Source organism: Grus americana, unplaced genomic scaffold (assembly GCF_028858705.1).
Source record: "Grus americana isolate bGruAme1 unplaced genomic scaffold, bGruAme1.mat scaffold_467, whole genome shotgun sequence".
NCBI classification, from domain to species: Eukaryota; Metazoa; Chordata; class Aves; order Gruiformes; family Gruidae; genus Grus; species Grus americana.
The window spans coordinates 20,425-31,882 of NW_026561730.1; the positions used below are offsets into that span (position 1 = coordinate 20,425).

At 58.8% G+C, this 11,458-nt stretch overlaps 1 long non-coding RNA gene across 1 annotated transcript; it reads left to right on the forward strand.

The window, feature by feature from the left end:
* Positions 1-8,169: 8,169 nt before the first annotated feature.
* LOC129200763 (uncharacterized) lies at positions 8,170-10,968 on the forward strand. The gene is made up of 3 exons (XR_008575091.1): positions 8,170-8,280; positions 9,322-9,473; positions 10,871-10,968. It is a non-coding gene; the product is annotated as an uncharacterized LOC129200763 (long non-coding RNA).
* Positions 10,969-11,458: the final 490 nt, after the last annotated feature.

Here is an 11,458-nt window from a genome sequence, read left to right on the forward strand (position 1 = left end):
GAGCAAGAATGGTGAATGTTGCTTGGCGGTTTGAAATCTCAGGCTTTCTCTGAAAGCTGACCTGCCAGAATGAGCCGAAAGCAGGCCGAACGCCAATAGGGATGCCGCAGAAAAGGTCCTCTTCTTGACAGGAGAAGAGCTTGGCGAAACGTCAGCGCCGTTTCCCGTAGGGCCTCCGACGTACCGGTTCGGCAAGCGTGGGCTTTGTGCGATTCCCTCGGGGACGATGGCGAACAAACCTTGTACGGCAGAGAGCATCTTAGCTTACTTTCCATCTCCTGCTCGGTTACTTGCAGAATATTTAATTTGGCGTCGCACGGACCCAGAGGGACGGGTCCCCAACTCATGCTGGTAGGGCAACCCCAGTACCAGCCGGTAAAATCGGAAAAGAGTACGACGTTTTGAAACGTTTGCCTTGCGAGGAGAAGGGCCGTCTCTCGTTAGGCAACTGAATTCTGCGACCGATTTCCACGCCTCACGCGCGTGCGCGCACACGCGCCCACGCGCCCCCCCCACCCCCCCCCCAACAGGCAGGCTTTGAAGGAGGCAGTCCCTAAGGCAACGCGATCTAAAACGTGGAAGTTTTTTTTTCTATTTTTAATAGTTTCTTACGGATAGGAGGCTCGTGTGAGCGTTTAGCCTGTCCTGTCCTTAATTCTGAACCCACTGGCTGGTGCAGAAGGACGGTCGTGTGACAAAAACAGCATGAAATTTGTCCCTGTGCCGGCTGCGTCCCGTGGTAAAGGAGTACATCTGTTATTCCTGCGTGAAAGATGTTTGATGAGCGTACCGCATCGTCAGAGCTGCTCTTGGTCTGCCTGCAAGCCGTGGGTTATGATTTAGAAATACGTTCGCCTACCGTTCCTTAACTGTGTGGTTTTGGTTTTTATTTTTTCAAAGAAAGGGTGGCTTTTTCGTCGATCTCTTTGTGAGAGTATCAAATCAGGCGGCGGTAAATACGTAGAAGCAACTAGGCGTACTACGGCGTGTACCGGACAGCGTTGGCGTGCCGCTCTGCTAGCAGCGGAGAGCCAGATGAGGATGCCCGTGGTAAGTACTCGTTCTGCCTCCGGCTGAACGGAAAGATTCTCATGTTGAGGGTTCCTGGGCTTGTCTGTGTGATTAGCATTACTTTTTTTTTTTTTTTTTTTTTTAATATGAAACAGGGTCAGATAATTGTTGATGAGTGGGACTTTGCGTACTCCTTTAGGTAGTTTTTCGTACTGAACCTTAGATCGGTTACAAAACTTAATCTTTGTGCAGTTTACACATTTTGTAGCAACTACAAAGACATTTATCCTGTAGGTAAGCTGAAAATAAAAATGCGGTTTCTCACCTGATTTTTCTTTCGGAGGAACGCTCGCTCGCCCCCAGCGCTGGTTTTTTTTGCTAGTGTTGTCGGGGGGAAGGAACGGCGGCGCTTGCCTGGTTTCTTCCCCTAGCCAGGGACCTGAAACTTTGTTTTCCTCAGCTGTTTCACTAGAAATTTACAAGTGTCGGTGGTCAACAGTGGCAGAGAATTGGGTGGCGTTTTCAATTTCAAAGGGAAGGAACGTGTTGATGTTAATTCTGTTACCAAAAGCGAAGTACCAGCTGCTTCCTCTTTCTAGATCTTCTCTCCTTTCGCCGTCCTCCCCGAGGGGTAACGTGGCCACGCCGTATACCTTTTCTGCTCTGGTACCGTTCGTTTGATACGCAGGAGCGCTGTGAAATAAATAGAAGGGCTACGGACAGACATCTGCCATCGTTGCGGCTGCCTTAAATCGTGTATTTGTCCCTTTAGCCCGTCATTTCCTTTCCGCTCAGTTGAGTTACGTGCAGCGTTAGGTTCCAGTCGAGAGCGGTGCCGCCGAACAACGCTCTGGGAGCGTGCGCGGAGGAGGGCGACCGAGATGGCGAGAGGTCTCCGAGGCAAGACTTAGGGGGAGCGGCTGAGGTCACTTGGTTTGTTCAGCTTGGAGAAGGGAAGGCCGAGGGGTGACCTCATCGCAGTCTACACCTTCCTCGAGGGGGACGGCGGAGGGGGAGGCGCTGACCTCCGCTCTCTCCGGTGACCGGCACTAGGACCCGAGGAAACGGGACGAAGCTGCGTCAGGGCAAGTTCAGACCGGACGTTGGGAAAAGGCTTTTCACTGAGAGGGCGGTCGGTCAGTCACGGAACAGGCTCCCCAGGGAAGCGGTCGCAGCCACCGAGCCTGTCAGGAGTTCAAGGAGCGTCTGAACGATGCTCTTAGTCGCACGGTTTAGTTTTAGGTAGTCCCGCGTGGAGCGGGGGCTTGGTCTCGGTGATCCGTATGGGTCCCTTCCAACTTGAGATACTCTATGATTCTGTGAAATCTTCTGGGTTAGAAACGACCTTATTGTAATAGAGAATTCGCTGAACGTGGCTTTGTGCAAGGACTGTCGTCTTAGAATATCTTTTTTTTTTTTCTTCCCTCCCCCCCCCCCCAGATATGAGAAAAGCTCTGTCCAGAGATATGGAGACGAAATCAGTTGTACCTCACCCTGTGACACCGGAAGACATTGAGTAACTGTAAGCTGTGATGCTCAGTGAAATTACTAAGAGCGTTAAGTTTCCCGTGCCTTTGCTTTCACTCTCCCATTCTCTTGTCTTGCGGCACGTCGCATTTGTTGAGGCCGTGGAAGCGACACCGGGAGCGATGGGTTGTCAGAACCAGGTCCTCCTGCCCGTCGCTGGTTTTGCTTACCTTCGCCGTCTCTGTGTACCAGCCTGCGTCTCTCTCTCTCTCTGTTCCTCAATCCCTGTCCTCTCTTCTCTGTTCTGCTTTGTTTCGCTGCGTATGTCCCGTTCCCTGTCCCACCTTTATCCTTCCTTCCTTCTTCCTCGCCTTTTTCTTTGTCCTTTTGTCCTGCTCCCCGACCCTGTTTCTCGCTCCATCTGACCGTCCTTTTCCTGGCACCTTGGTGTCTCTGCTCCTTGCCCCCGTCTTTCTCTCCCCTCTGCTGCCCAGTCCTCGTCTCCCTCTTTTGTCTCTCTGTCCCTCTGTCCTCCTTCTGCCTCTGCCCCTCTGTCCTGCTCCCTGCCCCTCTTGTTCTCACTCTGCCCCAGCGTCCCGCTCCCCGGTCCTCTTTCCCTCTGTTGCTCTCTCCTTTTATCTCTCCTTCTCCCTGCTCCCCAGCCCGGTTCTCTCACGCTCCCGCTTCCTTTTTTTATTCTCTGTTGCTCTGTCCTGCTCCCCCGTGCCGCTGTCCCTCCCCTGCCCTCCATCACGGCTCCCTGCCCTTATTCTCTTTTCCTCCCTCGCCGTGGCGCTGCCCGCCCAGGGTCGTTTCTGCCTCTCTGTCCCGCTCCCCGTCCTGGTTTGTCGGTCGCCGTCCCGCTGCCTCTCTTCCTGCCGCTTCTTCCTCCCTCTCTGTCAGGCTCCCTGTCCCCGTCCTTCACTCGCCGTCCCTTTCCTTGCCTCGTGCTTTCTCCTCGCTCGCCGCCGCCGCCCCCCCCCATCCAGCTGGCTGCCCCTTTTCTCCTCTCTTCTAGCGTCCTGCAGCTGGCTCCTCGTTTTTGGCGGCAGCCTGCACATAGCAGCCCAGCTCTCCAGCAGCCTGACGGACCGACCGTGTGTCTGTTCCACGCCGGACTGGCGAGCGTGGCTCCGGTAGGACAGCCGAGGTGCCCCAGGGCCGGGCCCCGAGCCCCGGTGCGGAGTCTCTCCCGGAACCGGCTCTGTGTGTGACTGAATAACCGCTTGCGGTCTCTTTTGCCGTGCCGGCTGCGTTGGCGCTTCCTTTGCGGGGGGGGGGGCGAGGGGCCGTGATGGAGGGCAGGGGAGGAGGTGTGTGTGGGGGTATTAACGTATTCAACAAGGTCACATTGCTCGCATCCTCGGGATCCAAAAGTGATGCTTCTTGGCTCCGCCCCTGACCCATGCCAAACTCCGGGCCCCCCCCCGCAAACTCCGCCCCTCACGCACACAAGCCCCCCCCTCAGGAAACTCCCCGCCCCGGCGCAAACTCCATCCGCCCTGATGCAAGCCAAGCGCCAAGCCCCGCCCCTCAAGGCAAACTCCGCCCTGGATGCACGCCAAGCCCCGCCTCACGCAAACTCCGCCCCCCCCACACAAACTCCGACACTGGCCCCACAACCAAGCCCCCGCCCCTAAATGCGAACTCCGCCCCTCACGCAAACCTCCGCCCCTGATGCATGCCCAAGCCCCCCCTCACGCAAACTCCGCCCCCGCCCCTCACAACAAACTCCGCCCCGACGCAAGCCAAGCCCCGCCCCTGATGAACCCTCCGCCCCCGGCGCAAACTCCGCCCCGACGCAAGCCAAGCCCCGCCCCTCACAACAACTCCGCCCCCCGACGCTAACTCCGCCCCCTCACGCAAACTCCCCCCCCGACGCACGCCAAGCCCCGCCCCGACGCAAACTCCGCCCCTCACGCAAACTCTCCGCCCCTCACTCACGCAAACCCCCACCCCGCCCCTCCAACGCAAACTCTCCCGAACGCAACGCCAAGCCCCGCCCCTCACGCAAACTCCGCCCCTCCCCGCACGCCAAGCCCGCCCCCTCACGCAAACTCCGCCCCCCCCGACGCACGCAAGCCCCGCCCCTCACGCAAACTCCGCCCCCGACGCACGCCAAGCCCCGCCCCTCACGCAAACTCACTCCGCCCAACCGACCTCAAACATCCTCCCGACGCACGCCAAGCCCCGCCCCTCACGCAAACTCCGCCCCCGAGACGCACGCCAAGCCCCCGCCCCTCACGCAAACTCCGCCCCCGACGCAAACTCCGCCCGCGACGCAAGCGCCAAGGACAAGCCCCCGCCCCTCACGCAAACTCCGCCCCCGACGCACGCCAAGCCCCGCCCCTCACGCATCGCACAGCGCATGCTCGCTCGGTGCTGCCGCCTAGTGACCAAATTTCGGTACTGCAGCGGCAGCGCCGCGCATGCGCAGTGCAGCGCCACGCCCCCTCCCCGGAACCGGCTGCCGGCAGCCGGTGTGCAGGGGCTGCTGTGAGCCGAGGGAGGAGCGGAGGCGTCGCCGGGCTGCGGCTGCACGGAGGGAGAAGGTGAGCGGGGCAGCGGGACGGACCGGCGGGTCCCGGGGAAAGCCCCGAGGAGGGCGGCGGCAGCGGTGCCGCCTCCGAGGAGAGGCGGGGGGGCGGGGGCGCGGGGTCCGTGTCACAGAGGGGAGGGGGGCTGCCCGGAGCCGTGCGGCGGGTGGGGGGGGTGCGCGCCGTGTCGGAACCGGGCGGGAGACCGTCCGGAGCCGCGCGGCGGGGGCTGCCCGGAGCCGGCGGGCGTCCGCGCCTTTCGGAGGTGGCTGAGGGGCGGGGCGGGGCGGGGCGGGGGGGGGCGCCAGCCCGGAGCCGCGCTGCGGAGCTCGGGGCTGCCGTCGCGGCTCGGCGGGGCTTTCGGGTGAGTCGGCTTTGGGGTGAGGGCACGGGACGGTGTCCCCGCAGGGTCAGGAAGCGTGGAAGGCTGCCTCCCGCGGCACGCCGGCAGTTGCAGTCTTGGGGCACGCGGCTGCTGGTCGGCCATATTGGCTCCCCGGAGCACGCCGGGAAGTGTAGTCTTACGGCACTCTAATGGCTGCCACGCGGCGCTTGCCAGTGCGTGCCGGGAGGCGTCGTTTTCGCGGACGTGGCTGCCGGACAGCCCGACTTGCTCTCGCAGGAGCGCGAGGTTGGGGTTTTTTTGCCGGTTTCGAGTGGTTTTCTGCAGGCTTCCAGCCGCTCCCGAGCAGCGGTGCGGCCGTGCTACGAGAGCGCGCGCGCGCGAGGCGTTGCCGGGTGTCCCGAGACGAGCGCTACCGGTCGGACTCTCCGGAAGCCTGTCCGGCAGCCCCAGGCCGCCCCCGAGCCCTGGCGTGAAGGCGGCAAGCTGGCCCTCGCCTGTGCCGCTTTCTTCCTGAACAGGGGTGCTGGCGGCGGCGGCAGCGGCAGCAGCGCGGGGAAAGAGCGGCGTCTCCGGAAGCCCCTGCAGAAGGAGGAGGGTCTCCGGCCAGGGCCGACCTCCGGTAGTAACGGCCACTGCTTTTTCTTTCCCTCTCCCAGGCCGCGCTGAGGACGTGGTTGCCCGTCCCTCCCTTGGGGATGCCGTCGACTGCACCCGCCTCGCCTGTGCCTGGCCTGGCTCGCCTCGTGGCGTGGGGGCGAAAAGGGACAGGCGGCGGAGCGCTTACCGGCCGTGGACAGGAGCTGCCCTAAGGGAAGCTGGAATGGCCAGAGAAAGGTGAAGAAGAAGAAGAAGAAGAGATGGAAGGCTCTCCGGCCGGCAGCTGCCTCCCGCTGCAGGCAAGAGAGCGCCTGCCTCGCCGGGTGAGGAAAGATCCCTCGTTGCGCTCCGCGGCAGGTCAGGCTGCCGACGGGCACCGCAGGGTCGCCACGCGTAATCCAAAGCACGGTGCGGCCGCGTACCGAGGGAGGCAGGGAGGCAGGCTACTCATCTAGGCAGACTCGTCTCCTCGGAGCTGTAAGACACCCGTGTATTCTCTTAGGCGGAGGACAGCCGAGCGACCGGAGTGACAGCAAAGGAAAGGCGGAGAGCGGAGAAAGAAGCGTCTGCGCTGGCAAGCTCTCCCGGCAGCGCCGAGAGCCAGAGCTGCGGTGAGTCCTGGGCCCGCGGGGCCCCATCGCCTCTCCCTCTGCGTCGCGGGCCCTCCTCTGCCCCCCTCGCTTTCCCACCCCGCTGTGGGGTTTTTTGGTTTGCTTTCTGCTCCCCGCTATGTTCTTTTTCCATCTCGCTCTGACGGGCTGCCTGTCCCCACCTTTTTTAGGTCCTCGCTCTCTCTGCCCCGTAGCCCGTGGCTATTGTTTCCTTCTCTCTCTCCCTGTCTCTCTGTCCGGCCCCCAGCCACTGTTTCTGCATTCCTCCCCCTCGGTCCTGTAGCCTGTCGGTATTTCTGCCATCTCTGGCTCTCTCTGTGCGGCTCCTCGTTCCTGTTGTTCGAGGTCTTCCTTCTCGGCTCCGTAGCGAGTCGTCGTGAGTCTCTCTCTTTCTCCGTCCCTCTTGAGCCTCTTCCCCTGCCCCTCGTTTTGAAGGCCCGCCTCTCTGTCCCGGCACCCGTCGCTATGGTTCCTTTTTTCGGTCTGGCTCCGTCTCGCTCCCCGTCCCTGTTTTTCTAAAGTCTCCCCTCTCTGCCTCCTAGCCCGTCGGTACCTTTTTCTTTCCCCGTCGCGGTTCGTCTGGCTCCCTGTCCCTCTTTCTTTCTTCCTTCCTTCCTTCCTCCCTGTCTGCCCCGCAGCCCGTCCCTTCGTTCCTTTCTCCTTCCCTCTCTGTCCCTCTCCCGGTCCCCGGCATTAAACTCTGCTTCTCTGCCCGGTAGCTCGCCACCGTCTTACCTTTCCCCGTCTCTCTCTCTGTCCAGCTCCCTCTCTCGAATCTTCAATTCCTCCCTGTCGCTGCAGAAGCCTGTCGGGACTTTTTCCCCTGCCCGGCTTGCCTCTCCCTGTCTCGCGATTCCTCCCTCTCTGCCCTCTTAGCCGCGACCGTTTTTATATTCTCCGTCTCTCCCTCGGTCCGCCTCGAGATCCCGATTGTTTTTTAAAGCGACCGAATCGTCGAGGTTGGCAGAGACCTTTACGATTATCGGGTGGAACCGCGAACCTGGCGCTGGCAAGTCCCCCTCTGCCCCGCAGCCCGTCCCTTCCCTTCCGACGGCCTCTTTCTCCACCTCCCTCTGTCCGGCTCCCGGCCCCTCTTTTCCACTTCCGCCCTCTGTACCCTGTGGCTTTCCCCCTCTTCTTTCTCTCTCTGTCTCTGTTTGAGGAGGAGCAGCTGCCGCCCCAGCGTTCGCACCCCGTTCACGGTGTCGCGCGCACGCTTCTTCTCGGGCGCGCTTCCTCCTCCTCCTCCTCCTTCGGGCTCGACCCGAGGCTTCCGGCAGCAGTCTCCGGGTGTCGGATTTTGTAAAATAATTAACGTAACTGAAAGGTGCAGCAGCGGGATCGGCCCGGGCGGGGCGCCTCCAAAGAGAGGGACCCCGAACAAAGAAATCCCGGGGCCGTTCCACGCTTGGGTCCCGGACACCCGCCCCTCGCGCGCTGTCCGCGCGTCCCTTAGTCCCGCGGTGACTTTTGGTCTGGGGTCTTCTACCGTCGTCTCGGATTCTTCTTCTGTATAGCTGTGGGCGGTGCGTTATTCCACAGGTGCTGCTGCGCCGATGCTCCGTACGTTCGCAGTAACGGGTAGAGCGGAAGGCTCCGTGGCCAGGGAAGAGCGGCACGGACACGTTCCTGCTCGCTCCGTTGCACCGGAATTTCGACGGCTGGGTTCGGCCGCTAAATTGATGGCGCTACCGGAAGAAATTTCAGAAAAGTGAGTACTGTGCTTGTCTTTAATCTTTTAAAGTAATTTTTCTACGGGCGCCCGGTCCGTGGCTTAGATATTTGGTTTGCGGCGAAACAGACCCGAACGTGGCTCCAAGTAGCGTTCCGATTCGCTGAAATTCCCCGTAGTCAGAGAGCAAGAATGGTGAATGTTGCTTGGCGGTTTGAAATCTCAGGCTTTCTCTGAAAGCTGACCTGCCAGAATGAGCCGAAAGCAGGCCGAACGCCAATAGGGATGCCGCAGAAAAGGTCCTCTTCTTGACAGGAGAAGAGCTTGGCGAAACGTCAGCGCCGTTTCCCGTAGGGCTCCGACGTACCGGTTCGGCAAGCGTGGGCTTTGTGCGATTCCCTCGGGGACGATGGCGAACAAACCTTGTACGGCAGAGAGCATCTTAGCTTACTTTCCATCTCCTGCTCGGTTACTTGCAGAATATTTAATTTGGCGTCGCACGGACCCAGAGGGACGGGTCCCCAACTCATGCTGGTAGGGCAACCCCAGTACCAGCCGGTAAAATCGGAAAAGAGTACGACGTTTTGAAACGTTTGCCTTGCGAGGAGAAGGGCCGTCTCTCGTTAGGCAACTGAATTCTGCGACCGATTTCCACGCCTCACGCGCGTGCGTGCGCGCACACGCGCCCCCCCACCCCCCCCCCCCCAACAGGCAGGCTTTGAAGGGGCAGTCCCTAAGGCAACGCGATCTAAAACGTGGAAGTTTTTTTTTCTATTTTTAATAGTTTCTTACGGATAGGAGGCTCGTGTGAGCGTTTAGCCTGTCCTGTCCTTAATTCTGAACCCACTGGCTGGTGCAGAAGGACGGTCGTGTGACAAAAACAGCATGAAATTTGTCCCTGTGCCGGCTGCGTCCCGTGGTAAAGGAGTACATCTGTTATTCCTGCGTGAAAGATGTTTGATGAGCGTACCGCATCGTCAGAGCTGCTCTTGGTCTGCCTGCAAGCCGTGGGTTATGATTTAGAAATACGTTCGCCTACCGTTCCTTAACTGTGTGGTTTTGGTTTTTATTTTTTCAAAGAAAGGGTGGCTTTTTTTCGTCGATCTCTTTGTGAGAGTATCAAATCAGGCGGCGGTAAATACGTAGAAGCAACTAGGCGTACTACGGCGTGTACCGGACAGCGTTGGCGTGCCGCTCTGCTAGCAGCGGAGAGCCAGATGAGGATGCCCGTGGTAAGTACTCGTCTCTGCCTCCGGCTGAACGGAAAGATTCTCATGTTGAGGGTTCCTGGGCTTGTCTGTGTGATTAGCATTACTTTTTTTTTTTTTTTTTTTTTTTTAATATGAAACAGGGTCAGATAATTGTTGATGAGTGGGACTTTGCGTACTCCTTTAGGTAGTTTTTCGTACTGAACCTTAGATCGGTTACAAAACTTAATCTTTGTGCAGTTTACACGTTTTGTAGCAACTACAAAGACATTTATCCTGTAGGTAAGCTGAAAATAAAAATGCGGTTTCTCACCTGATTTTTCTTTCGGAGGAACGCTCGCCCCCAGCGGCTGGTTTTTTTTGCTAGTGTTGTCGGGGGAAGGAACGGCGGCGCTTGCCTGGTTTCTTCCCCTAGCCAGGGACCTGAAACTTTGTTTTCCTCAGCTGTTTCACTAGAAATTTACAAGTGTCGGTGGTCAACAGTGGCAGAGAATTGGGTGGCGTTTTCAATTTCAAAGGGAAGGAACGTGTTGATGTTAATTTCTGTTACCAAAAGCGAAGTACCAGCTGCTTCCTCTTTCTAGATCTTCTCTCCTTTCGCCGTCCTCCCCGAGGGGTAACGTGGCCACGCCGTATACCTTTTCTGCTCTGGTACCGTTCGTTTGATACGCAGGAGCGCTGTGAAATAAATAGAAGGGCTACGGACAGACATCTGCCATCGTTGCGGCTGCCTTAAATCGTGTATTTGTCCCTTTAGCCCGTCATTTCCTTTCCGCTCAGTTGAGTTACGTGCAGCGTTAGGTTCCAGTCGAGAGCGGTGCCGCCGAACAACGCTCTCGGAGCGTGCGCGGAGGAGGGCGACCGAGATGGCGAGAGGTCTCCGAGGCGAGACTTAGGGGGAGCGGCTGAGGTCACTTGGTTTGTTCAGCTTGGAGAAGGGAAGGCCGAGGGTGACCTCATCGCAGTCTACACCTTCCTCGAGGGGGACGGCGGAGGGGGAGGCGCTGACCTCCGCTCTCTCCGGTGACCGCACTAGGACCCGAGGAAACGGGACGAAAGCTGCGTCAGGGCAAGTTCAGACCGGACGTTGGGAAAAGGCTTTTCACTGAGAGGGCGGTCGGTCAGTCACGGAACAGGCTCCCCAGGGAAGCGGTCGCAGCCACCGAGCCTGTCAGGAGTTCAAGGAGCGTCTGAACGATGCTCTTAGTCGCACGGTTTAGTTTTAGGTAGTCCCGCGTGGAGCGGGGGCTTGGTCTCGGTGATCCGTATGGGTCCCTTCCAACTTGAGATACTCTATGATTCTGTGAAATCTTCTGGTTAGAAACGACCTTATTGTAATAGAGAATTCGCTGAACGTGGCTTTGTGCAAGGACTGTCGTCTTAGAATATCTTTTTTTTTTTTCTTCCCCCCCCCCCCCCAGATATGAGAAAAGCTCTGTCCAGAGATATGGAGACGAAATCAGTTGTACCTCACCCTGTGACACCGGAAGACATTGAGTAACTGTAAGCTGTGATGCTCAGTGAAATTACTAAGAGCGTTAAGTTTCCCGTGCCTTTGCTTTCACTCTCCCATTCTCTTGTCTTGCGGCACGTCGCATTTGTTGAGGCCGTGGAAGCGACACCGGGAGCGATGGGTTGTCAGAACCAGGTCCTCCTGCCCCGTCGCTGGTTTTGCTTACCTTCGCCGTCTCTGTGTACCACCTGCATCTCTCTCTCTCTGTTCCTCAATCCCTGTCCTCTCTTCTCTGTTCTGCTTTGTTTCGCTGCGTATGTCCCGTTCCCTGTCCCACCTTTATCCTCCTTCCTTCTTCCTCGCCTTTTTCTTTGTCCTTTTGTCCTGCTCCCCGACCCTGTTTCTCGCTCCATCTGACCGTCCTTTCCTGGCACCTTTGTGTCTCTGCTCCTTGCCCCCGTCTTTCTCTCCCCTCTGCCCAGTCCTCGTCTCCCTCTTTTGTCTCTCTGTCCCTCTGTCCTCCTTCTGCCTCTGCCCCTCTGTCCTGCTCCCTGCC